Source organism: Corythoichthys intestinalis, chromosome 19, assembly GCF_030265065.1.
Source record: "Corythoichthys intestinalis isolate RoL2023-P3 chromosome 19, ASM3026506v1, whole genome shotgun sequence".
NCBI classification, from domain to species: domain Eukaryota; kingdom Metazoa; phylum Chordata; class Actinopteri; order Syngnathiformes; family Syngnathidae; genus Corythoichthys; species Corythoichthys intestinalis.
The window spans coordinates 39985475-40010453 of record NC_080413.1 but is presented as its reverse complement, the minus strand read 5'-3'; the positions used below and the strand labels follow the sequence as shown (position 1 = coordinate 40010453).

General features: G+C 39.9%; 2 long non-coding RNA genes across 2 annotated transcripts; both read right to left on the bottom strand.

Moving 5' to 3' along the window:
* Positions 1 to 15795: 15795 nt before the first annotated feature.
* Positions 15796 to 17773, bottom strand: LOC130907964 (uncharacterized). The gene is made up of 3 exons (XR_009061560.1): positions 17712 to 17773; positions 17262 to 17612; positions 15796 to 16994 (listed from the first exon to the last, which is right to left on the bottom strand). It is a non-coding gene; the product is annotated as an uncharacterized LOC130907964 (long non-coding RNA).
* Positions 17774 to 19045: 1272 nt separating this feature from the next.
* LOC130908059 (uncharacterized) lies at positions 19046 to 21664 on the bottom strand. Its single transcript, XR_009061565.1, has 5 exons — positions 21224 to 21664; positions 20712 to 20817; positions 20347 to 20477; positions 19178 to 19233; positions 19046 to 19100 (listed from the first exon to the last, which is right to left on the bottom strand). It is a non-coding gene; the product is annotated as an uncharacterized LOC130908059 (long non-coding RNA).
* Positions 21665 to 24979: the final 3315 nt, after the last annotated feature.

The window sequence follows — 24979 nt, the reverse complement described above, 5'->3', positions numbered from 1 at the left end:
GCTAGTTGCATCCTTGCCTTGGTTTATTTGTTTGTCTGCCACCCTTGAAGGTATATTTGAGTGCATTATTTGTTTTCACCATGCTTTTGCAGCACTTTGCCTCTCACCGTGGTTTCCCCTTGTTTTTTTTTGTTTTTTTAAATTTATCCTGAACTGTTGTCACGGACACTTTTTTGTCTGCCCCCACCATTCTTCCACCCGCACACTAAGCACCGGCTCACCACAGGGCTGCATACCTAGCCCCCTCCTGTACTGCCTCTACACCTACGACTGCAGTCCAATCCACAGGAGCAACACCATCGTCAAGTTTGCTGATGACACCATAGTGGTTGGACAAATCTCACATGAAGATGAGACAGGAAGTCCACAAACTCTCAGCCTGGTGCTCAGACAACAACCTGGCCCTGAACACCACCAAAATCAAAGATGTCATCATGGACTTCAGGAGGAACAGTACCGCCCCGCCGCCCCTGTACATCAACGGCGAGTGTGTGGAGAGGGTCCACACCTTCAGGTTCCTCGGAGTCCAGATCTCAGATAACCTCTCATGGACAGCAAACATAACAGCCATCATAAAGAAAGCTCAGCAGCGTCTGCACATCCTGCCAGTCCTCGGGAAGAACAAGCTGGATAGGAAGCTGCTGCTTGCCTTCTACCATTCATTCATTGAGAGCCTTCTAACATACTGCATTTCCACCTGGTACGGGAGCTGCACTGCTGCAGATAGCGAGAAGCTTCAGAGGACAGTCAAGATGGCACAGTGGATCATTGGCTGTCTTCTACCCTCCCTGATGGACATCTACTCTTTTCGATGCCTCAGCAGAGCTCTCAACATCCTCAAGGACAGCTCACATCCTGGTTCCCAGCTGTTTGAACTGCTCCCCTCTGGGAGACGCTATACTGTAGGGGTTTAAAACCAAGAACAAACAGACTGAGGAACAGTTTCTTTGCTAAAGCCATGTCCACCCTGAACAGCCATATGTAACACCACATCACCAATGTCCAGTATTCATTTACATGCAATACACTATGTGCAATACTTACTAAGTGCAATATTCAATGCCTCTCTGTCAACTGCTGTAGCTTAACTTCTATTCACACATATTCTATGTGCAATACTTATTTAAGTGCGATATTAATCTGCAATATTCAATGCCTTCACTGTCTGTTATGACGGCAAGCCGTTAATGTGGATCCAAAAACACAGACCAGGAGATCAATAGAGCAAATGTTTGTGTTTAATTAGTATAACAAAGGGAGCACGCTAGAAAACGCGAATGTAACAAGTACAACTTAGGGAGCACGCTAGAAAACGCGGATATAACAAGTACAACTTAGGGAGCACGCTAGAAAACGCGGATATAACAAGTACAACTTAGGGAGCACGCTAGAAAACGCGGATATAACAAGTATAACTAAAAGAGCACCCAAGATGGCGTGAATATAACAGAGTACAAAATCCTAACTACAAAATCCAGAAGAGCACAAAAGTAAATAAGATCAAACCAGAACACGACCGAAGAACGTCGGAAGGCACCGAGGATGACGATGAGCACACAGCGGTAAGCAAGGCAGGAACAAGCATATGCAATAGTCCGACACTCGCAGACGGTGACAGGAGTCCTTAAATAATGAGCGCTCCTAATGCGCCACAGGTGTGCGGCCACGGCCCCGCCCATCCAGCTGAATCAGATGCTGGAAAGAAAAAACAACTGAGAAGGCATACAGATATGACACTGTCAACTGCTGCTACTTCACTTCAATTATTGCACTGCTTGAACATAGGACTACCGCTACATATTTTATACTATTTAGATTTCATACTTTTATTCTTGCAAGCCACTTTCAAAATTTTTACTTGTCAAATATGCAATGCTTTCACTGTCAACTGCTGTTAATTCACTTAAATTATTTGCACTGCCTGAACAAAGGACTACCTCATACATATCTTATATTGATTTAGATTTTGTACATTATTCCTGCAAGCCACTTTCGAGATTTTTTACTTGTCCTGCACTGTAAAGGGAGATGCTCTACAATTTCATTGTACAACCGTATATTGACAATAAAGGGCTATTCTATTCTATTCTATTCTATTCTATTCTATTCTATTCTATTCTATTCTATTCTATTCTATTCTATTCTATTTCTGCGATCGCGTGTTTTTTGTGCGTGTTCAATAAACCCTTTTACGCAATCCCTCTGTTATTGTTGTCTGCTTTGGGGTCCAACCTTACTTCCGCATTCACGCACCATAACAGATTTATTGGTTTTCATATAAGAACTTGAGTTACTGATTGCAGCTAATAGATCGATAAAATCATACACATAAAATCGATGTTGGAAAAAAATAACATGGTCCTTGTGGTGTTAAATAATGTTACTAAACAGTGTGGTCTTGAGTGCTACCTGTATGCAGCGAACATGCTTTAAGTACAAATAAAGTACACAACAGTCCTCTTATATCTCAATGTGCAAAATAAGACGTCATTATGATCTGTTGGGCAGAAAATGATACGAATAGCCAGCAATCAAACTAAATTCAACACATTCATTTTTTCTTTTTCCATCTCGCTTATCCGTGTTAAGCATTTATTTACACTGTATTCATGTTCCATATGTATGTTTATGATGTAACTTGTTTATTTGGCAACTGTCGGATAATGACAGTCCAACTGAATGTAAATGAGTGTTTTTTCACCTCAACCAAAGCTTCGGGAGCACCATCTGATAAGGGCGCAAAATCTGAGAACACCGGCAAGATGATCATCAATCTGGACAGCACTTTTAAGTGACAAAAATATGATGGTTGGTGACTCGTTTCCGATCGGATAAGGTGGCACTCTCTCTGTCAGGGACGTGGAGCCCATTAGACGTCTCAGTTGAGGCAAATAGCGTCAAAGTTTTCGTGTGCTGTGATCCATCAGCCATCTGAAAAAATAATCATATTTCTGTGTTTCACTGTATATCACAGGTGTCAAACCAAGGGCCAAGGTTTACTTTCAACCAATGAAGAGGACACCTTTTCACCAATCAGATCTTTTACATGTGTAATCGGTTAAACTTTGTCAGGTGCTGCTTGTTTCAGCAGGAAGTTCATTGGTTAAACTCTCTTCACGGAATCAGTTGGAACAAAATCCAGCACCCACTTGGCCCTTTCTGGAATCGATTTGACACCTGTGCTGTATATGATATTATTTTTATATAATATCAAAAGCACACGGCAACTCTGGATGCTAACAATCTCTAAAATTATCGGTACACCCCTGTGCCTGCTGTTCTCACTAGCTGAGTGTATTAAATTGACATTCACTGGTTTAGTGCATGAAAATGAAGTCTGCCTTCCGTTTTGTAATGGAATCTATCATCAGAATTCTTTTTGCCTGCGATCAAAAGCAGATCGCAAAAAATTAACAAAAGTGATATACGGAAGCCCATTCCCACAACTAAGGGGCAAAAAAGTATGCAATTTTTTTTTTCATCAAAGCAAGCCCATTTCCGCCAGTACATGTCTCATCATTCTTTAAATCTTTAGTCTTCTCTTTTCATGTTAGCTTCTCTGCTTTTATTTTTGTAGTAACCGTTCATATTCGTTTCAGCTTTACTTTTTGCTCTTATTTTTCTCACTCATCCACATGACTATATATACAAGGTTGCAAGCAAACTGACAGGCAGAATCTAAGGATCGACTGTAGTTATATTTTCGCTAGCAAAGTAATTGCGTATTGAAAACCAACCAGCAGTTCCATGCAATGTCATGATTGATGTGACTTTGACACAGTGCAATTTATAGACTGGCAGACAAGATATGATGACCTCAATTTTGTCCACTCCAGAGAATACTTCTCCTTGCCATAGTTAGCCTATTTATGTCATCCAGTTTCCATGGTTACCTTGCAACAGTTACAAGGCAGTAGTGATATCTCTGCGTGATATTCTTTAATGCACTAAGGTAAAGGACAAACTGATGCACTATTTTACCTTTTTTACCATATTGGACTGCGGAATTGTTGTCTATTATTGGAAACTCAGTAAAATATCAACTGTGGATATTGGGTCAGTCACTGACTGACTGACCTACCGTTAGTGTATTGTGCCATTTTGGACTGAAAATGGCATTTTATGTAGGTGTCTAATTGTCATCTTTGGGGAAACAATTCTATACACAAGTCAAATGCACTTCTTTTGAACCCCAAGAAGACCAAAGAAATAAACATGAATGAAACAAGAACCAGGACACCTTGCAGCCAATCAACATACATGGACAGGACATTGAGCAGGTGCACACATACAAATATCTGGATGGGTGTTCACCTGGATAACAAACTGGACTGAGTGGATCTATCAAAAGGCTCTTTTTCTGAGGAGGCTGAAGTCCTTTGGTGTCTCTAATCAAATGTTGGCCATATTTTATCATTCTGTTGTTGCTGTCATTTTTTATATTGCTGTTTACTAGGGCAATCACATCCCCAATATAAATTGTCACAAGCTTGACAAGGTGGTCAATGGAGCCAGATCAGTGGTGAAAAAGTGTCTGGGGACAAAGGTGCAGGCCATCATAGGTAACATCAGGCACCATCTCTATGGGATTCTGGTTGCCCAAAAAAGCAAAAGATTGGATCGTCTTTTTGCCTTGTGCTCCAAGACATAGCATTCTAAGAAAGTGTTTATTCCTTTTGCAGTCAAATTTTATAATGACCACTGTAAACCTTCAATATCTTATGTCCTTTTACCCCCCGTGTTTTTGTGCTGTCCATGTTCTATGTTTTTACCATGTATCTATCTAGCGATATCAGCTTTGATTTTACCTTATCTCAGTAGAAACACGAAAACCATCGTCCTCAAGTTGCTATTTGAATGACATTTCACTTGGCAGAATAAAAGAACATTAAGGACAAAGCTGGGAACACTAAGATCTTCCATTTAATTCAGTGACAGAGAAGCTCGCATGCCCAAAACCTGCTTGAGGAAGCGAGATGGTGGTCGAGGTGAGGCCAACTATCAGAGGTGGGTTGAGTAGCCAAAAAATTTACTCAAGTAAGAGTAGCATTACTTCAAAATAATATTCATCGAGTAAAAGTAGTCATACAAAAAATGTACTCAAGCACAAGTAAAAAAGTGTTCAACAAAAAACATACTCAAGTAATGAGTAACATTGGGAGTAACTGCTTATGATGATTTTTTTTGTTAAACAATGGTATTTTTTTTCTCAGCACATATCTACATGAGAATCAGCACCTATAAATCCGTGACTATGGTCCTCAGTCGGGAAAAGATAGAATGCCCTTAGGGATGAGGTCTTTACTCAAGTGGTGGAGTTCAAGTATCTTGGGGTCTTGTTCACGATGTCGTGCAATTTATAGTGCAATTCATGGAAGCCCCGGTGCTTTCAGACGCTGTAAACTCATTGGATGCGTTGCATAAAAGGCGTTATGTGGTAAAGCTTCAGTCTATCCATTCGCCAGATCCATATTTGATGCCTAAATCGATATTTTTCGACCCGCTGTCTTCGCCCTCTCTGCCTGACATCTGCTACCCTGATATCTACAACTATCTTGTCCACACAAAATCAGCCTATTCTCACAAAAGTTTGAAAAACTTTAAGAGCAGCACTCTAAGCAACATTACCCCGTGTGACCCTTTACTTCCAATTTTCTAAAATGGCAACAATCAATAAAAAAAAAAGTTGACTGCGATGGCCGACGCTTCAAGGATAGGTGGATATTGGATTATTTCTTCAATAAAACACGCAACAACTGTGTCTGCCTCATTTGCAAAGAGACAGTCGCTGTTTTCAAAGAGTTCGATGTGGCGCAATATTACCAAACAAGACACGCTGACATGTACGACAACATTACAGGGAAGATACGCAGCGAGAAATTATAGCAACTTGAAGCTAGTTTAATTTCACAGCAGCAGTATTTCGCAAGAGCCCGAGTGTCGAAAGAGAACGCCACAAAGACGAGATTGTTGAAATTATGAATTAAAAAAATTATAAAGCAAATGTGACACACAGAAGGGCTTGCTAAAATTTGTTTAAATACATATTGTTCTATGTAAATCAGCCAAGGTAGCCCCCCGCATTTTTACCACACCAAATCTGGCCCCCTATGCAAAAGGTTTGGACACACCTGTTTAACTTCTTTCACTTGGTACCAGCTAAATATTATTCAAAAAATAATAATGGTGGAAGAAATAAGCATCTTGAATTTGAAACTGTATGTTGTCGGCGATTAGCCTCGCAATGATCTTAATTGTGGTTGTCAGCCCAAAACCCTCTAAATATATATTAAAAGCATCTTACCATATATAAAATGACTACTACATAATCTGTGGTGATTGTTTGGTGCCCAGTTTTCTCGTCGAATTGCAGCAGTCCATCTCGCTCTCCTCTCCAGGTCTCTCGGAATACGGTAGAACTTCAAGTCTGTCTATCTTCTCTGTTACTGCAACCAACCGCCACGCACGCCTTCACCATTTTGATTATTAATGTTAATGAGCAGAAAAACACGCCATAATAGGAGGAATTTACGTAGCGGTAATGCTTAAACCCGACAAGCTGACTGACAATATGGCGTGGAAGCGTGGTTGTGACGTCATCTGAGTAGGGTCTATACTCACTATAGACCCCAATCACATACGTCACACAATCACGTGATCGCTGTATTGTGCCGCCATATTGTCCGTAATTTGAGTGTCCGTATTGTCATTGATCATAGTTTCTAAAGGTGGATTCACTTGCAAATTATGGAAGCCCCAGTGCTTTTAGACACTGTAAACTCATTGGATGAGTTGCATAAAAGCTGTTATTTGGAAAAGCTTCGGTCGATCCAGTCGCCAGATCCATATTTGATGCCCAAACCGATGTTTCCTCCCGTCCGGTCCCGTCCCGTGCGTCTGAGCTCGTCCTGAGACCACAACATTTCCAATCATACTCCAGTTTATGTCACGATGAGGAGTCGGGTACCCAAAATCGGCACCGGTCCGAATATAAACCGACATTTGGTCAGCTGAGCGTCACCGTTGTCACGATTGTAAAATGAAACTTGATCGACAACGGGCCGGTGTGTGCCGAAAAATAGCTGCCCCGCGTGAAATGTCCACCCTGACGGGAGTGCTTATTTATAACGCTTTATTGACGTGAAAACATCAAATGTTTTCATGGACGCATTACAGTAATGGATTTACGACTGTAAGATCAGTCTTAAATAATTAAATTACACAAAATATTAGTACTGTATTTTAGTAACAAATCGTGGACTGGGGCACATAACCATCTTTGAACAGAAATGTATTAGTCTACAGGTTTTCACGACCATATCCCAATGACAATCACACAAGCATGACATTTATTAGTTCAAGCAGAGTAAAATGAAACATATTCACGGTACATGAAAGTCGTTTCCGTGTGGGCGCTCCCATCAGGGGGGACATTTCACGCAGGGCGGCTATTTTTCGGCACAACACCTGTTGTTGCGCTCACCTTCTTGCTGCGCGACCGTGGCGACGAGCTTCGTAGTCTCCGTCTGATGATGTCTTGTGTTGGCATCATATTGATGTTTTCGCCGCTGTCTGACCCTGTCGACACAAACGCATCATGGACCGAGATAAACAAACTGTGCTGCTTTAGAGATTTGCCCTTTGAACAACGGGCACACAGCAACTTCTAAAATGACTGTTTATCTTCTCTGTTACTGCAACCAACTACCACACATGCCTTCACCATTCATCAGTCAGATCAAACAATGTTAACGATTGTCAGGAAGGTTTTTGGGTTCGTTTGACTCCTTAGACAAGCAGAAAAACACGCAGTAATAGGAGGAATGTACGTAGTGGTAATATGTAAACATTACGAGCTGACGGACAATATGGCGGAACCAGTCATGGGGGCGGAGTTGTGACGTCATGTGATTGGGGTCTATACTACATTGATGAATTAGAAACCGCCATGACTGAATGGAAGTTAAGCAGGCCAAATCAATCCATACCAGTGACTATAGATAATGCTGCAAATACTGTTAATTCAGTACATGTTACAGATGGACTCGGACCACAAATAGGATGTTTTGCTTATATGGTAAACATAGCTGCTAAGAGAGCTGCAGCAATCAACAGTGTGCCCCACTTTACAAACAGTAAAGATTGTTCTCAGCAGTTACAGTATATACAAAATTTCTTCAGATCAGTAAGAAGTAAGCACATAAATATTATGCACTAAAATGCTTGTTTATATGATGGCACTGTTATTTTTGTTTGTTAGCAAAAAAAAAAAATAATAATAATAACAGTTATATTTTCTGTTTCAGAGCATTCAATGTATTTAATTGTATCGAAAATCGTACCGAACCGTGACTTAACTGTATCGTTGCATCCCTTGTCCTCGGTTCGGAACGGAGGCGTACCGAACGAGTTTCTGACGTAATGTAAAGTGCTGTCAAATTTAGCGCGTTAAAGGGCGGTAATTAATTTTTTGAATTAATCACGTTAAAATATTTGACGCATTTAACGCAAGCGCAGAATGCCCGCTCATGCATCCCATAAGCCCACCGTTAATTACGCCCCACGGACGGCTCGCTAAGTGCGTAACATAAAACGAGCCACACACACAAGTTGCAAGTGGACACAAATTTATTCACATAAGTCGAACTCGCAATAAACAAAATATACAAAATGCGGAAGGAGCTGGCTTCAGCGTAAGCGCAGGCCAAAACAACAAACAAAATGAGACTACACTTAACCCCCACCCGCTAAGTAAACCCTGGTCGTAAAAAGGAAATTAAAAAAAAGACAGCCACTACCCTGGCTTCTACACTAAAAAAAACGGGTTGAACGAAAACGGCAGTTTACCTCTAATGCTGCGGTGCTCTTATTTACAGTGGTGAACAAAAACGATCCAATAACGAATGAACACAAAATACCTCACTGAAAAAGCGGGAGTGTAACAAAATAGCAATCAAATGCACAGGTGAATGAATAGCTAGCAAACAGCTGGCAAGGAGGTACACGGCACGTATGCTGTCAAATGCGAACTCTGAGTGTTGACTGTAAAATGACGAGCGGTCAGATGACTTTTGTTCATGCTGCCTTAGTTGGTTAACAAGACTCAAGCACAATACAACACACACGCAAGGATGCGAGCGCAAACAACGGCCTAATAGTACTACCTTGTATCGGTTTAGCTGCCGTAAAGCAAGTGTCGTTATTGCCGCAAATGTAAACAAAGGGCTGCACAATGGATACATGACAGACAGCGGCTAGTTTCTGAAGTTGGCACCCTTCCTCAGGTGGCCCATCAGCAGCGGCTGCGTCATCTGCCCGGCCGGCGTCAATCAGAGTACGTCACGTTGGGAGGGGAAGCAGTCAGCTGGCGGATGCGACGATCAGCTGACCGACAGTCTCAAAAAAGATGACAATTAAACGGCCAGGGCCGTCGCACCACTCAGAAGTGCAGTGAGCAGCGTGGGTAACGGTTAAATGTAGACATGGAAGAAACAGTCATAAAGTTAATATGAGAAATTTGAAACTGATCAGTGTTGCAACTGTTCAATTTTGCACATCAGATATTTAAAAAAAAAAAAAGTCTTAGCCAATGTTATTTATTTATTTATTTATTTTTCAAAATATCTACATTTCAGAATATTGTATTTTCTATTTTTTAGCAGAATTCTAGCTTTTTATAGGCTAATGTTCCTATTGTTGAAAGCACAAAAGTGTAATAAACAACTAGCACATTAATATTTTGCATTTTGTTTTCTTACTGTACCGAAAATGTACCGAACCGTGACCTCAAAACCGAGGTACGTACCGAACCGAGATTTTTGTGTACCGTTACACCCTTAATATATATATATATGTATATATATATATATATATGTATATATATATATATATATATATATATATATATATATATATATATATATATATATATATATATTCATATTCATATATGTATATGTATATATATACTCATATTCATATATATATATGTTTGTTTTTTATTTTCAAACAGAGTGGTATCGGAATGGTATCGGTATCGACTGATACCGCACAGTCAGGTATCTGTATCGGTATCGGGTCAAAAAAAATGGTATCGGTGCAACACTACTGAATATAGTCAAGGTATAGCAAGAAAATGGTTTACAGTGATGCGTCGCTACTTCGCGCCCTCAGCCCATCACAGATTTTTTTTTTTTTTTTAAATTAACCCGAACACCCTTTTTTTCTTAAAGGGATCCTCTATTTTTAAGACAAGTAATTCTTAAAACATAAATGTTAGTATGACTAATAATAATTCGATATTAAAACCCCTCTTAATGTTTTTGATTTAATAAAGTTTGTAAAATTATTTTAAGTGATAGGTCGCCATTCTTGTTACGTCGCAGTGCGTGACGTCACTGGCCCCGAATGCCGAAATTCCAGCTTGTCACTCGTTAGCTTTCCCAGCATGTCGTCAGTTCTACCCTTCTTATTTGAACCAGATCTGAAAAGTGAACAGCAGGACAGCACTGTCGGTCGTTCACAAGACGAGCTTCAGGGAAAAATGCGTGCAGCAAATACCTGATAAGACAAAAGTTGGGCAAAACTGGTGATGCAGACAGTCTGGTTGGGAGCGAGAGTGCATGCTGTTGGGGTTCGGGAACTCCGGTAATAGCAGATATTCAAGGTAAGCATATTGCATTTTCAAACATTTTCCCAGTATAATTATGTAGATTGTTAGCATCCAGAGCTGTCGTGTGCTTTACAGTACAGGCCAAAGAGCACACCTTGTGTGATCCAGGTCTTGTACATTGTAACATGTGGTAGCTAGGATACGTGTATAAAAGTACCAGAAAGGGGAGAAACTTCCACTTATGCACATTTATTCACAAAAAAATAATATTTCCACCTTGACCACTCTTCACTCGGGAGCTCAGCAGTACGCAAACACCCATTCCCTGACGAAGGTCCACGTCAGAGTCATTGTCGTCACTGTAGCGTGCCATAGTGCTTTAATTATTTAGTATGATTTGGGGAATACTCCCACGAAGAATAGTCAACAAAAAAGATAGCAATACTAATCCAAATCCGCGTTTTTTACTCACTCAAAGATCCAGGAATTAGACCGATCCCATGGCAATATCGCAGCCGCGATTAGGCCATCGATTCCACAAAATAGACTGATCCGAAAAGCCGCTGTGGAACCGACGAATAAAAATAAATGGATGGATCCAAAACCATTATTGCAGACGCGATGGGACCCTTACTTGACTGAGGATCCAGGAAAAATGTTCGGGCGCCAGTTGTAACGTGTGGTGGGTAGGATACATGCATACAGGGACCAAAACGGGGGAGAAGCTTCCACTTATGCACATTTATTCACTAAAAATAATAATTCCACCTTGACCACTCACTTCAATCCCCTTTTTTCCATTTGACTGGAAATTGCATCCAAAAGCAGCATATCGTGGCATTTTACTTTGCGAGTTTAGGCAGCAATAAGCAATTATTGAACACGCTACACATTCGGAAAGATACCAATGACGTCATCACTGCGAGCCCGCAAACCATGGCGCCAACTAACGATCAAAATATGGACTAAATATTATAAAATATTGCCATTGATTTAACATTTAATGCGTTTCTAACAACATATTTTAGTACAAGAGAACAATTGTGGTTTATTAGAGCCTACATGTATTTAAATCAGAGGATCACTTTAAAGCAACACTGGGTAACTTTTCATTTTTGGTCGGTTTTAGCGACGCCGTTGGTCAAAAGCGGAAGTGTTTTGCCTTAAGGAAGACTGCTCACACCTGCAAAAATCCGTAAAATCATGATCTCCCTGTCGTCTGCAGATAGACTGAACGACATGTCTGTTTCCAGCAGCTGTGTGAATTGAAATTCACAAAAGATTTTGTTGAAAAGGCCACTCTTAGGAACTTCTGGAGCTTGCACCAGTGGGTGCAGATCTTGAGGGCGAGAACTGTTGGGTCCGAAAACGTTGAGCTCGGCAAAACATCCCGTCTCGAGGAGCTGCGCGAGAGGAAACTTTGAGCCCGATTCCAGACCGGACCTGACCTCCAAGGGATTCACGCCCACCTCGTTCTGCCAGGTGATGTTTCCCGTGTTGAACCTGACGTAGAATTCGTTGTCCCTCTGGTTGCGTGTGACGCCCCGCACGGCAGAGAACTCCTCTAAATCTTGCACGTCGCTGCAGTAAATCAGCCTGGGCTGCACCACGGCACAGACGCAACGGTTCACAACGGCGTGAGCTGGCTAGTGTGAAAAACGGGCGCTTACGTCAGGTTGAAAGGTGGGCTCCAAAAGTCCTGGCGCCATCATGCGGAAGTTGATCTCCTGAAAGAAAGGGTGCTCCTGTACGTCTCGTCCTCCCGGCGCCTGGCAGCCGAGCCTGCCGCTGGGATCTTTGACCAGAAGCTTCAAACATGAGACATCAGCGTAAAGTTCTTGCTGGAAATTTTAACTGATTCTTATCCTTTTATAGGGCACTCATTGGCTTCCATTGACTACACTAGATGTCCAATTCATTTTGATTATCAGAGTCAAAGAGCGTACCGCACGAATGCTATTTTTAGACCGCAAGGCTGCGTGACGTCACCATCGTAAACCGAAAGGGGGTCAACATAGAAGTGCCCTTGCATACAACCAATGTTAGTACTGCTTGTTTTCTTACAGTAATCTTTCAAAAAAAGAACATGTCGAGTAAACACTGCTGCTGCGGAACTTGTAGAAACGACTCTAGACATTACGACATATGTAGGATGTTTTCTTGATACGTTTCTCGAAGCCAAAAACATGAGGGAAAAAATGTGAACAATGGATCAACTTGTGGGAACTTCCAAAAGACCAGTTTGACGCCAGCAAGGTGAAGACATTCACCTTCATATGCAGTAAACATTTTGTTGGGGGCCACGGTCCTACAGGTCGACCATCCTGATCCATTGCCTGCCCCGAAGAGGTAAGCCATGTTGATATTTTTACTTTTTTAGCGTGGCGTTTTGCCGTGCTGCTTTTGTCAGACAATGAATAACCTGAAAAAAATTCAAATTTTATTTATATATCACAACAGTTATGTAGGCCTATTTTTCTAAAATACGGATATTTAAATAGATTAGCCATGTTTGGCCTTAGTCCTTTTGTAGTAAGCCTGTTCATGCCGACAGGTAGGCTCTAGATTTAACATCTTTACTTTTTCTTTTGTAAAAAAAAAAAAAAAAAAAAAAAAAAAAAACAAACAAACAAAAAAAACCTTAGTAAGGGGGAAGGGTAAATAAATTAAGATATGCTACTAATGAAAAAATTTAAAAGTGTTCATTGGCTGTCACTGAGTAGCATTTGCGATCGCTGCACAAAAATAGCAATATAAATTACTCCCAAGAAACTCAGAGACCTAAGACAACCAGAGGATATAATATATTAAAAAAGACAGGGCATATGGTGGTAAAGGATAGCTTGTTGAAACAGGAGAATGTCATCGTCTGTGTCGTAAGGCAAAGCACAAGGTGTCCATAAAAAAGCTACCTCTGGTCGGCTCTTTTTTAGCCCTCGACACTCAAGCCATCTCTTTAACAGAACATTTCTATGTTCTTCCACATCTATATCAGTGAATTTCAGGCATGCAAACTTGCCACCTTTCGGCGAAATTTTGCCGTTTTGAAATCAAAATGGGTCATTCTTCTGAATCACGTAGATCCGAGGAGAAAAAAATGGGGCGAGGGGGGGCTGTCAACGAGCGAGTGAAACCGTTAACTTCAAAACCGTAGTCCATGCTCAAAACTACACTCTAGTCCGATGACCTAGACCTATCACCGCCACTCTCTTCTCGTGACAACAAATAACTGACAATAGTGAGAGACGGGAGCACAGTTGAGGAGGCGGAACCCCTCTCCATCCCAGCTTCTCGCCAGGACCCGTTTGAAATTGCGGCAAGGTAAGGGATTAATGTCAAAAATTGTTAACTTCTTATAGCTAAAAGTTTGAGTGATGACCTATAATAGTCTTCATAAATCATTCAATCATGTCGTTCGATCAATTCCTGCGCTTGTAATGGTGTCTATAACACAAGTATTCGCTTAATTTCTTAATAACTGTCTTCAGATAGTCCTCGATATTTCACCGCCTCGTAGAACGCAGTTACTCGAGGTAGCGCTAACTGCGGAGGGGCTAACTAGCGCCTTTCACACAGGGCTTTGCTAGTAAAGTTAGCGAACGTCAGTTGGGATCTGAATTGTCGCCAGTTGGCGTTGTGACTAGTTATTTAAGGCCCCTTTGTAAAGCGCTTGTTAACGATAAAAATAAATAAATCATGAGCAACGAGGTAACGAGAGTGATGAACTAGTGCCTTCATACAAGTCAAGTTCTGAAAGGTCACCAGTTATTTTTGACAACGAGTTATTTAAGGCCCCTCTATACTCTCCGATAATTACAGAAAGGGAAGAGTTTTGCCTTGTTGTGGAGGTCGTTTCATTTGTTTAGCCATCGAGAGTTTATCAAACTGGAGAGCTCCGCTACAGGTCGCATTTGAAAGTACGCCCATTCCCGCGCTGTTCGTACACACCCTCGTTCATAAAACAGCCTATGGGTGTGCTTCTGTTTATCCAGTATGATGCCCTATCAATCGAAGTTAAAGACCATGGGACTAATTGCTTTGGTTGAATGTAAATAAAGTTATGATCACTACAGTTAATGCTTTTGAAGACTTGTAATTTTTTTATTCTATCTATCTATCTATCTATCTATCTATCTATCTATCTATCTATCTATCTATCTATCTATCTATCTATCTATCTATCTATCTATCTATCTATCTATCTAACACATAATAGTTAAGTGAATGGAATTTATACTGTACCTGTAAATTCATATTTTATGCTGTACAGCTGTTCTCTGCTTAATGCAAATGGGTCATACTGTACTGGTATATTTTATAATTTAGATTTTGTATAATTTGCTACTTAATGCGTCTTATATGTTCTGATTTCAGGATGAGAGATTTAGACTTGTATATGTTAAATTATTATTTACTGTGTTTAATTCGAGATGTCTCTGGTTGCACTATGAAATGCACTTTTCCGTGCATGCCGTGTGTCCATGTTACTTTGTCACCATTTTCACCCCTAACCAGTTTGCATATCTGGAATTTGGCACCAGCGACAACATTTTCGGACAGAATTGGTAGGTTTAGCTCAATAAACATTTCATTCGCACACTATCTACATGCATCTAGAATGAGGGACAAACGCGAGTTTGACCCCCCCTCGCAGCAGTTGCTAACGTCATAAATGTTAATGAGCAAAGGTGACGTGTTACATGCGCTACGCTATTGGGGAAGGGCTTTTGATACCTTCCCTGGGCATGAGAAACGTGCCCCCTACTTGTTGGCAGAGCACTTGGTCATGATATGAGACAGCTCCCCGCGCCATTCTCGGCTTTGAATCTGTGGTAATTCAGTAACTACAAAATTTTGTAAAGTACTTTTGTGTGGGAGGCATCAAAAATAGAGGGAAAAAAATAAATCGGCATTGACACCATCAGGGCAGATATCCTGGCTGAAAATCTTGGTCTCTGCACTACAGATGCTAAACAGAAGAACTGATTTCAGGAACAGGCGACATGGATGTATACCAGTATTCCAAGCCACTGGGCCACTGGGATGACAGCATCCAATGACAATCAATTTAAGTTCACCCAGTAACATTTTTGGCACCTAAAAAAAACAAAAAACTCCAGGATTTCAGCACACACAGTAAAAATGTATTTCATAAAAACAAAACAACACTGAAAAGGACAAAGACAACATTTTAAAATATACACTATTTACAAATTTAAGAGATCATCTGGCCATTGATCGATGGGCTGATTTGCCAGCTCTAGTAAAAATTCATTGAATTCCTGCTCAAGGTTGTGCTCTGCTGTCATGTCGGAAGAGGAGGGTGGCAGATAGGTGACGGGGGAGACAATTGGAGCAGGGGCCACAGCAGCATTGACCATATAAGAACCGACTGGATAGGCAGCATCCAAATAGGCATAAACCAGATAGTCCACGACCGGAGCAGCAGCGACTGGATAGGCAGCAACTGGAGATACAGCGACCTGATAGGCAGAAACCGGATACAAGGCGACCCGATAGGCAGCGTCTGGAGAGGCAGCGGGGAGTTGGCTCGTACAACCCGGGAAGAAAAAAAAATCACTGATGACCACCCACAACTTAAAATAAGATTACATTTAACATTGTATTTTTTCTAAAAAAATACAATGATAATGAATAATCTTGGAAAGGATACAGTTTTTCACGATTGTTAAAACACAAAACCTTAACTTCACGTACTTTTCGTCCAACATAATAATAATGCAGCTTTCAATTCGATCCACACAAGCCCGGTTCTTCCAGAGATGTCTAAATCGATAAAACATTGATTGTGATGTGGACGCCCCCCTCTGGCCTGACAGAAATCAAAGTCATGATGATGCATCATCATGATAAATCTTCAATCATGTACAAAAAAGGGGGGGAAATGGCTGCATTTTTGTGAGCTGTTTGAAAGTTTGTTTCATGAAAAAGTAGGCTATATCAAGTCATAGTTTCAAAAGGGGAAATATCTTATTTTACAGATTCATTTTCATTCATATGGTGTGTTCCATTGGACTATTGTGATTTCAGTTTTGCAGTACAATGTGCTGTAAATGCTAGGTAGTGTGCAGCAAAACCTTAGCTGTGCGTACTCAATATATGGTATGTGTGTCAGTGGAAATACAACTGTGTAGAAAATGAAAACACGAGTGAACACAATGTACAGATTTGATGGCAACAGACTTCTTGCAAAAGGAGTGTCATGTTTAGCCTTTTGTGTGCGCTGTATTGAGAAATCTGTTATTGTATCGAAAAAATATGTGTTAACAATAATGAAAAACTGTAAACTCCAAAATGGATTTGAAGGGAAAAAAAGAAACTTACGTGATGCCAGGGAACACGTTCTTCTCTTTCTTTTGCCCTGGAAAACAAAAACAAAACACCTTTGCATTAAAACAATGACGCCAGAGAGAACACACATCCTATTCATCAGCAGTTCCTCAAGATTTAAGGTTTGGAACGTCAATCTAAATTCTACTCCTTCACACATTATCGTAGCAAAGAGCGGCAGATTGGAAACATTTTGTTAGGCTTGGAAAAGGATGAAAATACCCAACAAGTCATATGCATGACCATGCGTGGCCAAATGCGTGTGCGCCTGTGTATGTGTGTGCATAATAAGACTTACATAGTTGTCGCGGGCCGACCAGTTGGGATATTTTGTGGCGTGCTCCCGGTCCAAGCGCACCTGTTCATCCAAATATTTTTGTCTGTCACTAGAGGGGAGTGTTTTCCACTGTGGACAAAATGACAAGAGTGTCAACACAAAAAAACGTACAATTGCAGTAACAACAACAGTGCGTCGGCCGGGCCAATGGACAAACTCCCCATCTGTCCCAGCAGTTTATTTATGGTGGCACTGTCTTTGTTGGCAAGCAACTCTTTCAACGCAGGACGCTGCTCCTTTGCGTAGACCATGAAGGCGTTGAGGGGCTTCTTGACATAGTCCTTTCTCTCCTGGACCAATTTCCTCTTTTTCCTATTTCAAAAAAACAAAAAGAAAACAACCAATTCAGTTTAGTGTTGTGGGCCGGCTGATGGGCATCTGGATGTGTGAGGAACCATAGAGAAATCTTACAAAGGTTGGCATGGACTTCAGCAGCGCCAAAGTCGAACTGTAGAGGTAGCTGGTACACTGCAAAAACACACCTCTTTAAAACTAGTTGAATTCCCTTGTTTTCAGTGTAAATCTACTAGAAATAAATGAAATGATCTGCCAGTGCTTCAAGTAAATTTTACTCACTTAGTTTTCTTGAAACAAGAAAAATAAATAGCTGAAAATAAGCTTAACAGACTTGTTTTAAGCAATAAATAAATTTGTATATTTAATCTTTAAAAAAAAAAAAGCTTGTTTGTCAGAATTTTTTTAATTCGATGTTGTTTAAAACATTATTTGAGAGCAACTTTTTCTTGATGTAGGTGGAAAATGACCAATTTTTAGATGTATGGGCCTAATAAGAACAAATAGTAATATTTACTGACAGTAATTGGAATAATCTGACACACTAATCTGTTAAATCAAGGCAAAATGGAGAACATTATTGGACTAGATTTGACTAGACTCCTGGCTATGCAAAACATACACAAATATTACACTGCAAAGACACAATTCCTTAAAACTGAAATGATCTGCCAGTCCTTGTGGTAAATTTTACTCAGATTTCTTGAAATAAGAAAAATAGCTTGGAGAAAATAATCTTAACGGATTGATTTTGAGCAATAAATTAGTATATTTAATCTTAGAGGGTACCACGGATAGAAAGACATGTAGACATGTATTAAAACCCTTCTTAATGTTTTGGTTTGAATAAAATTGGTAACATTTAAAAAAAAAAAAAAAAAACTAGTACATTACCATTGTTGTTGACGTTGACGTTTTTTTTAAATAGGGTGACACATGGAATTCCGGCAGCGTGGCCATGTGATGTCACCGAACGACAACAACGGCGACCTACGAGTTAAAATAATTTTACAAATGTTATTGAAACGAGAACATTAAGAGGGGTTTTAATAACAAATTATTATGACTCGTATTAAGATTGAGCTTTAAAGAACTACATGTCCTCTTCGCGGTTCCCTTTAAAGAAAACTTGTTTGTCAGAAATGTTCTTAATTCAAGAATAGATATTTTTCAAAACATTATTTGGAACCAAATTTTTCTTGATTTTGAGTTAGGTGAAAAATTACTTTTTGATGTATGGTCTTAATAAAAACAAATAGTAATATTTACTTAAAGTAAGTGAAATACTCTTACACATTAATCAGTTACCTAGTCTTTAACACTCAAAACAAAACAGAAACTTATTTTACTAGACTTAAGAAAACTAATCTGAATAAGACGTTACAAATTTGCAGTGTAGGCAATGAAATATGTGTGTGAAATGTGTTAGTAATAGTATGTTACTTGCATGCTGACTCCAAGAGGATTTGGGAGCCCTTTACAGAATCCGGCATCAGTGCTGAAGTGCTGAAAAAAAAAAAAAAAAACCCTATGAATATGAATATCATCTAAACTAACGTTTCCTAACCATTAGATGCACATACACTACTTGACGGTGAAAACGGCATCAAAAATCCTTGTCAGATTTGGAGAGTTCCATCTAGTGGATTGCACAGAAACATGATCATGACCAGTGTTGTTCATCTTACTTTAAAAAAGTAATTAGTTCCAGTTACAAATTACTTAACCCCAAAAGTAATCGAGTTATAACTCAGTTACCTCAATGTAATAGTAATTAGTTACTTGGCAAAGTAACTGGCATTACTTTCCTTATTCTACACATTATTATATGATCCATTCTATAACGTCTTTCACATCAAATATGTTTAAATTAAATGTTCATTCCTAAAAAATTATATATATATATATATATATATATATATATATATATATATATATATATATATATATATAGGTCACAATTTTTATTTTAGTTTTGAATTTCACCTGTAAAACAGTGTAATGGTATACAAACGTTCAAATGCTGTGAGCAAAATATATAATTATTATTATATTGCAAAATCAAAAAGGACAACGCCCACTTGGTGGTGATAATGCATATTCGACAGGAAAACAGTCCATTATTTTCAATTCATTATATGCTATGCTAACGCTCCAAGCCACCTAGCATCGCGTTTGCAACGGCGTCACAACCCCCTTCAGCCAACTAAATTTCAGTAACGTACTAACGTGCCCCTCAGTAACGGTAACGGCGTTGCAAATAGATTAGATTACTCACTACTGAAGAAAACAACCGTTGGTAACGACGTTGTACTCTAACCGTTATGAATAACACCGATTCATGACACAAGTCTGAAAACAAGTAAGGCAACTTACAGGTGCTTGAGGGGGAGGCAGCTGCTGAATGTTTTCCTCCACTTAATTTTAGGTTTATACACTCCTGATTAACGCAGTTTAACATTTGTGCCCGAACACTAACGTTTCTGGTCCTTATTTGAAAAATTCTGCCAGCGATGTATTGTAAACTTAACAGCACATGTGCAAGAACTATTTGCGCATTTTCACTCAAACCTACACTTTAATGCAGAGCAGAGGGAAAATTTGGGGGTAAAAAAACGACATCAGCAAGTAGGTAAAACATCGACTTGTACCATTTCTCGGGGCAGCTTGGTTTACTGGTACAAGTCAAAACCGAAGGACTTTCCGTTAACTGCAATATTCAATTCTTATGACTATTATTTTTGTTTCTTACCTGTTCCTGGGCAGGAGAACTTGATGGTAGAAAGCTACTCAAGTCGTGATCAACAAGATCAAAGAGAGAGCTCCACTGAACTCGGTGCAAACTTTGGACAGACTCCATTTCACCTGCGTACATCTTGATGTCTAGTAGGCAAAAGATGAAGTGATGGCTATAGACCCTACTCACGTGACGTCACAGCCACGCCCCCACGCCATGTTGTCCGTATACTCGTCATGTTAATGCATTAGCGCTACGTAAATTCCTCCTATTATGGCGTGTTTTTCTGCTCGTTAACATTAATAATCAAAATGGTGAAGTCGTGTGTGGTGGTTGGTTGCAAAAACAGAGAAGATAGACGGAGAGACTTGAAGTTTTACCGTATTCCGAGAGACCCGGAGAGGAGAGCGAGATTGACTGCTGCAATTCGACGAGAAAACTGGGCTCCAAACGACTACCACAGATTATGTAGTAGTCATTTCATATCTGGTAAGATGCATTTAATATATATTTAGATGGTTTTGGGCTGACAACCACGATTAAGATCATTGCTAGGCTAATCGCCGACAACATACACTCAGACGTTGTGAATGAACTACCTGAAAATATATAATTATAAGGGGATAATAAGACAGTTGTCACACAATTAATTTACAATTTCACTATTGAGGTCAAAAGCCAAAAAATAAATTCAACTAGGGACAATCTGGAGTAGTGCTATCGCACTTCATATGTATTACATATTAAATATGTATGTAGTGAGAGTGCTATCGCTAAACCATATAAACATTAAAAGCCCTAGCTCCATTGACAAATGACATGAAATACATTAGACTTGACAGTGGATGTTAGCAAGAACAAAAGATTTTGAATTGAAAATTTCGTAACTCACCTTCCCGAGCACAAGATTCCTGCCGAATTTTCGTGTACGAGGACCTGTTTCACCCAACCAGCAACGTAGCATTTATAAGCCTCCAAGCTCTTAAAGTTTTTCAAACTTTCGTGAGAATAGGCTGATTTTGTGTGGACAAGATAGTTGTAAATATCAGGGTCAGGCAAAGACGGTGAAGACAGTGGGTCGAAAAACATCGATTTAGGCATCAAATATGGATCTGGCGAATGGATAAACTGAAGCTTTTCCACATAACGCCTTTTATGCAATGCATCCAATGAGTTTACGGCGTCAGATAACACCGGGGCTTCCATGAATTGCTCTATAACTTGCACGACTAACTGAAAACAATGAGAATAGGTCTAAAAAATACGGACAATATGGCGGCCAGATACAGCGACACGTCATTTTGTGACATAGGTGAGTAGGGTCTATATTGCACTTGACCGTTGAGTCACGTGCCACTCTGACGTCACTATCTGTCCAGCAGAGAAGGGCGTTTACCTTTAATTAGCGAATCAACTCATCGGTCAAGTTCGCATGGTAACACTCTCCACCCCCCCCCACCCCCCTTGATAAACGTCACGGACTGTACCGCCGCTCGTCCAATAGGAAGCCGCGAAAAGTGCTAACCGTAAACCCGATTTCTAAGTTTATATAAAAACCTGTCACTAAAATGTAATAATTGTTATTATTATACGAATACACCCTTGCCGTTTACCAAAAACTGAATGTAAAGCAATGTGGAAACAGATTTAAATGGTGTATCCCATACACGATTAAAATGGCGGCTACCCTGTCAGCCGTTTCGTAGCTTGTTTGACTTTCCGCCAGGTTAGCATCTTTTACCCCAACGAGCCACTATAGCGGAAACTCTTAAAACTAGCTTCCTATAGTATAGGAAGCAAGTTTTAAGAGTTTCCGTTCTCACAAACATGCTAAACGTATGCAATCAGAACTAAAACGTGTCATTTCTTTTCATTACCAGCAGATGTCAGGGTAGAAGCTTAATGTCTGATTTGGCTGCCGGTGTTCAGCTGTGCTGTTATCAAACGCTGAACTATGGACGTAGATTTGTGTCTTTATTAGTCAATCAAAAAAAAAAAAAAAAAGTTGCTTCAATCAAAATATATATATTTAATAAAAAGTCACTTCAATCAAAAAAGATGTGTTTGAATGCCAAAATAAATTTGAAACCCAAAAAGATGAATTTGATAAATATTTTTCTTTGATTTTTTTTTTTTTTTCCTTGAAACTTTTTTGATGGAAGTAATATCGTTCCGTGTTCGGACCACATTTTGGCTCGGACATTTGTGTATGTATATTATTCCATCAAAAAATAAGTTGCTTCACAAAATAAAAATGATCAAAAGGAAAATCACTTCAAACAAAAAAAAATAAAAAATTCAATCATAGAAAAAAGCTTTTGAATGTGAAACAAGGTGGAAAGTCAGGGTGCCATTTTTTCCCTACAGTCTCAAACGCAACATGCATAGTTGACTGCCCGTCCTCCATTGTCAACTATAAATTGGCTTATGCAGAACACACCTTTGCACGAGCCAGTTTGTTTTCCTTTTTGCCAAGGAAGACGAGACCTGTAAAGGGGAGGTTGCCCGAGGAACCAGCTTTTAAGTGTACAGTGCTGGCCAAAAGTATTGGCACCCCTGCAACTCTGTCAGATAATGCTCAATTTCTCCCAGAAAATGATTGCAATTACAAATGCTTTGGTAGTAACACCTAGATTTATTTTGCTTGCAATGAAAAAACACAGAAGAGAATGAAAGAAAAAAAGTAAATCATTATCATTTAACACAAAACGTCAAAAATGGGCCCACAAAAGTATTGGTACCCTTTGAAAAATCATGTGATGCTTCTCTAATTCGTGTAATTAACAGCACCTGTTACTTAACTGTGGTACATAACAGGTGTTGGCATTAACTAAATCACACATGCAGCCAGTTAAAAGCGATTAACGTTGACTCAACCTCTGTCCTTGTGTGTACCACATTGAGCATGGAGAAAAGAAAAGACTAAAGAACTGTCTGAGGACTGGAGAAGCAAAATTGTGAGGAAGAATGGGCATCTCCAAAGACCTGAATGTTCCTGTGTCTACTGTGTGCAGTGTCATCAATAAGTTTAAAGCCCGTGGCACCGTGGCTATCCTCCTTAGATGTCGATGGAAAAGAAGAAAGCCGAAGACGAGGGATTTCAACGAAAGATTTCTCACACTGGGCCCTACATTATGCTGCAAAATTTGTTGGTAGTCTTTAGACTTCATAATGCCATGCACACGGACAAGCAGTCCAGTGCCAGAGGTAGCAAAGCAACCCCAAAACATCAAGGAACCTCCGCCATGTTTGACTGTAAAGACAGTGTTCTTTTCTTTGAAGGCCTGTTTTTTCCCCTGTAAACTCTACGTTGATGCCTTTTCCCAAAAAGCTCTACTTTTGTCTCATCCGACTGGAGAACATTCTTCCAAAACGTTTTTGGCTTTCTCAGGTAAGTTTTGGCAAACTCCAGCCTGGCTCTTTTATGTCTGTGGATCAGAAGTGGGGTCTTCCTGGGTATCCTACCATAGAGTCCCTTTTCATTCATACGCCGCAACAAAATTTTTCTTTTCCGTCCACATCTAAGGAGGTTAGCCACAGTGCCATGGGCTTTACACTTATTGGTGACATTGCGCACGGTAGACACAGGAACATTCAGGTCTTTGGTGATGGACTTGTAGCCTTGAGATTGCCCATGATTCCTCACAATTTTGCTTCTCAAGTCTTCAGACAGTTCTTTGGTCTTCTTTATTTTCTCCATGCTTAATGTGGTACACACAAGGACACATCCATTTTAACTGGCCGCATGTGTGATTTGGTTATTGCCACCACCTTATGTGCCACAGGTAAGTAACATGTACTGTTAATTACACAAATTAGAGAAGCATCACATGGTTTTTCTTTTAAAGGGAGCCAATACTTTTCTCAAGCCCTTTTTTGGAGTTTTGTGTAAAATGAAATACTCTTTATGTGTTTTTTCATTGCAAGCAAAATAAATGAAGATATTACTACCACAGCATTTGTAATTGCAACCATTTTCTGGGAGAAATTGAGAATTATCTGACAAAATTGCAGGTGTACCAATACTTTTGGCCAGCAGTGTAATTAAGGAAATTCTTCAAATTACGTATAATCAATAGCTGACTTTATACTGATGCTTCGTTGTAGCTCCCAGCTAAGGTACATGTACGGAAAGTGCGTAGCAGTTTTTTTTAACCTCATAAAGCCACTGAAATGCAAAAACTGCTTTTGGCTCGGTTTTAAATGTAACACACAATAAAACACAACAGGTTTCACACACACAGTGGTTAGCACGTCCGCCTCACAGTTCTGAGATCAAGGGTTCAATCCCGGCTCTGGCCTTCCTGTGTGGAGTTTGCAAGCTCTCTCCTTGCCTGCGTGGGTTTTCTCTAGGTACTCCGGTTTCCCCCTACATCCCAAAGATATGCATGGTAGGCGGATCGAACACTCTAAATTGTCGCTAGGTATGAGTGTGTGCGCCTCCTTGTGCCCTGCGATTGGTTGGCAACCGATTCAGGGATTACCCTGCCTACTGCCCATAGTTACTGGTTCTCTGCAGGTTTCAACAGGCCAATTTTAAGACATTTAAAGATTTTTTAAAGACTGTATTGAATACAGTATAAGACCTTATTCACATGAATATCAGCAAAAAAAACTTTAAGGAAAATGAGCAGGTAGTACAGGTAGT